Source organism: Triticum urartu, chromosome 4, assembly GCF_003073215.2.
Source record: "Triticum urartu cultivar G1812 chromosome 4, Tu2.1, whole genome shotgun sequence".
Classification (NCBI taxonomy): Eukaryota; Viridiplantae; Streptophyta; class Magnoliopsida; order Poales; family Poaceae; genus Triticum; species Triticum urartu.
In genome coordinates, this window is record NC_053025.1 from 5,152,654 (window position 1) to 5,157,097 (window position 4,444).

Consider the following 4,444-nt stretch of genomic DNA (forward strand, 5'->3'; position numbering starts at 1 on the left):
GCGAGCCGAAGGCGCGCCGCCGTCGTCGCCCCTCCATCGCCGGAGTCGCGCACAACTTGTTGTACTATACAGTCGGGAAGTCGTCATGCTAAAGCCCCGTAGGATCAGCGAACCAGAACAGCAACCGCCGCAGATGAAGAATAACATAGATCGGAAGGATCTAATCCGAGGACACACGAACGTAGACGAACAACGACGAGATCCGAGCAAATCTACCAAAGATAGATCTGCCGGAGACACACCTTCACACGTCCACCAACGGTGCTAGATGCACCGTCGAAACGGGGGATGCAGGGGATACCTATATTCCATCTTCAGGGAGCCACCGCCATCTTATCTTCCTAAGCAGGACACAAACTCTAGCAAAATTAAAAGAAACGACTAAAAACAGTGCCCTCCCGCCGGTCCTGCTGAGATCCACGGCGCCCCCATGGCCCTAGGGCCACTAGAGAGGAGACGGACCTGTGGCGACGCCGGCGGGAGGCAGAAACCCTAGCTTGTTTCATGGAGGAGGAAGAGGTGGCGGCTGGTGGAGAAGGAGATCGAAAGCGCATGTATTCATATTTCGTGCAGCTAGCTCATATGCCCATGAGCTCTCGGCCATAATAAATCGTAGTGTGCCTTACTGTGCCTGGAATGAAATAAACATGCCAACTTGCTAGGTCATCTGTACCAGCGATGGTATACGAAAGGAGAGGAGTCGTGGAAACTTGGACCGCTAAGTTGTATTTAAAGTTGGCCCTCGAAGATTTAGTAATTGTATCCCCCCACCCCTCTTTCATTCCTCGCTCCGTCCATGGAAACTTGGACCGAACCTTCTACTACGGGTGAAAGTTTTTTGGCTTGTGGAGGACAACTAACATTGTTGCGATAGGAAAAGGGTGGAGTGTATGATCTGGCTCATGCAATATTGCCTGAGCGGAATGCACATTTGATTCAACATTTCGAGATGGAAAAAAGTGTAGATCAAAGCAAGCTTATGCTTTTAAAATATTCTTCTACAAAGAGGACATGCTTTTGGCTTCCACACACACACACACACACACACACACACACACACACACACACACAATGGAGAACATAGAAGGAAGTGACATCTTTCAGGTGCTTAGTATGGCTTCGGACTTCTGACCAAGGTATTGCTGCCAGGTCTTGCCGGAGCCTTTTTCTTGATGCTGACCGTCATCTTCAGAGCAAACATTCTTGGGTCCGTCGTAGTAGACAATGTCTGTGTTAGCATTTTCACGCTTCCAATTTGGTGGGAGCTTTAGATAATTGTCATAGAAGGCTAAAGTCATTGCCAACCTGATTCTATCCCTGAAAATGGATGTATCGGAAATGGTGTTATAATATACCTAGTTGAATATGATTTTCTAATTTATGCGGATGATGGATATTTTTGCCCGACGCATTTTGGGTCACTGACCTTTGATTAGCAGCTACGTTGACAACCTTAGACCAGAATGCGATAGATGGAATCAGATTCCTCTTTAGATTACGTGGCTCCACCAGAAGCACATCAAAGTCAAGTAAGCACGCATTCTTGTCATAAGGTTCACTATATACCAAACCTTTTGGAGCCATTCTTTGAACAACATTCAGAACATCTATACTGATGTAATCACCAAGGCGCTCGCTACAATCTTCAGCAGCACCGATGGCATAATTGCCTAAATCAATGCGAACAAGGTCTTCAATCTTTCCCTGGGTAGGAGAGTGATGTTACACATAAGGTAATGCGAAGATACTAAGAAAATGCTTGCTTTGTGTATGCTTGGACGTGATAGATTATGCTTTGTGTTGCAGAATTGGATTTGCATGCTCAAAATGTTCCATGGACCTATGCCTTATAACCCTGGAAATATGATCCTATTAATAGCCAGCAAAGAAAATGAGTCACTTACAATAAGCAGGTCTATTCTGTTGATTGATCTGATATCTTCAAAAACATGGGTAAATCTGTTTCATGCAAATTAAAGACTGGAAAATTTTCAATCATTTAACAGTACTAATGCAAATGGTCCATACAAACTTCTCCCAATAAATTTTTGATGTGCGATTGGGGTATTCTATCTAAACTATTATCAGTTACTACTCACTATGACAGCTTAGATGATTGAGAGAGCGAACCAGCAACAGAATAGAACCTATACTCTGGCAGAAAAGGTCTTAATGGGATAAATGGTTCTTTCTTGGGAAGTTCCATAACAGGTTTGAATAAATACATAAGACATATGCATATAGTACCTTTATGATCGAGTCTGCTGAGATATAAACATATCTCTTTCGCGAGAGTTGAGTTGTTGTGATAATGATTGGTGACAATTCATTGCGGACTACCCAAAGAAAGTTTCCTTCTGGAGTGGTAACATTTAGCTTGTCCGTGATTTGCTTTTGGCTGAAGAGGTAATAAGTATGAGGACGCAAGAATTCCAGCAATAAATGAGCATTTTTAATCTGTGTGCTCACCTAGTAATAGTAATATTTGAATCAGCTGGTAGTACTGATTTTAGCTTGTAGTAGGGCAATTGATCATTGCCTCCTTCAGGTATCAAGAAATTGAAGGATACATCATGCGGATGGCTGCCAAAGAAGGAAAAGGAATCAGGATGGCCATATAAGACACCACTCAAGAAGTACTTGGAAGACAAGACATAATTCTGGCATAAGTTCTACGTATATCACTAGACTATATAGGTGAAACTATCCAATACCAAATAAAGGGGTTATATCTTTTATACAGCAAGGGGTTTGTTACTTGATATTACATGCAAGCAATCATGAAGTTTTTTCATGCAGAACAAAATTCTTGTATATCAGTTGCAGAAGATTCTGGTAGTTAAGGTTGAATAATGTTATTGTGCCAATTTCCTTGTAACAAAATTGCTGAAATACACGCGAAACGTAGAAGCTGCACCTTGAGCTGGACAGGGTGGAGTTTGTGAGCACAGCAAGAGTACGAAGATCCAGACAGCTTATCCAGGAGAAGACATCTACACTCGTAACCTCGTGGGACAGTTCCTGCCGCGGGTAAACAATCCCAGCTATAGTAATGTCATATGCATGCGAGAAATATACAGAGAATACAGATAACAGGGAGCTCCAGAGAGCCGGGTGCCAGACGGGCATGGCGAAACGAGCTGGCGGCATGTAGTACCTCGGGGACCCAGGTGCGGGCCGTGCGGCCGTGGTCGCGGTCGGCTGGGTGGCGGAAGTGGGTGGCCGGCAGGAAGTGGAGGCCCACGAGCGCCAGGATGGCGGCGAGGGCGAGCTTCGGCATCCCGCGGCGCCGGCTCGACGTCGGTGTGGATGACGCGCTGCCAAAGCCGGAGGCTGCTGCACTCTCTCGCCCTCGCGTTGACGGGAGGCGGGCGGTGGTGGGAATGGAAATGGAAACGGTTCCAGCTTGGGAGTCTTCGTCGCCGTGGGTTTGTACGTACTAGTACTACTTTGTAGACGGGCCCTTCGCGCGAAGCCTTTTGGATCTTGTGGCGATCAGGCGTTGCGATTTATGTACTGTTCTTGGCACTGCTTGGCATCGTGTTCCATCTCAGGGAAAGCATGCCCTTGTTTGTAACAAAAGATTTTTTAATGAGTTTCATCATAAGGTTTTTTCTTTCCTTCTGAAAAGCTTATTGATCTGCAGAGTTATTCTTTCACTAGGGCGTCAAGGGTGGACATGCATGTTCAATGGTCAAGGCCTCACGGGAACACCTTAGCTGGCTGATTATCCGAAATTGTTTGGATTTAAAATTTGGTCCAAATTTTCATCAAGGGAGGTGTGAGGGGGAGTTGTACCTACCAACGTACAATCACCAACTCCCCCTTAATAGTTGAGACTAGAAAATATGCCCGTGCGTTCATCGGCCTGTCCAAATTCAAATAATTATTAAAGAAAAAACAAAATTGATTGAAAAATAGAAAAGATACACAATTGATTAACATTCAGTAAGATGGCACATTTCTTTTGACGGCTAGTTTAGTATTAACTAACGTTATCAAATTGAGACAAATTTAAAATAATTAGAATTTCTCGAGCATGAACGTTCTTCACCTCTACGGTTGTATTGTATTGTGGATGTTTTCAGAGTACAGGTTGATCTAACTCGAGATTGTATGTGTGAATGAATCTATCTCTACGGTCTAAACCCCCTCGGTTGTAGAGACACCTGGGGTACTTAGGTTTACACCTAGGTCGGTTACATTTGGGAACAAACAGGCCAAGGATCACATTTGTGTCTTGGAGTGTGCGAAAAATCTATGGAAGATTCCATCTAGATTACTTCACGATGCTTGACGGATGCAACCCACTGGTTGGTGGTTTGGGGGTCCTTGGCCCAGCCCATATCTGGGAGCCGACGTGCTTAGCACACCCTATCCAGGACACCATCAGTAGCCCCGAACCGGTTTTCAAGCCGAGGACACTGCTCGGCCTCTTCAAGTT

At 44.9% G+C, this 4,444-nt stretch overlaps 1 pseudogene; it reads right to left on the reverse strand.

Moving 5' to 3' along the window:
- Positions 1-1,100: 1,100 nt before the first annotated feature.
- Positions 1,101-3,549, reverse strand: LOC125554475 (annotated as a pseudogene).
- Between the last annotated feature and the right edge of the window lie 895 nt (positions 3,550-4,444).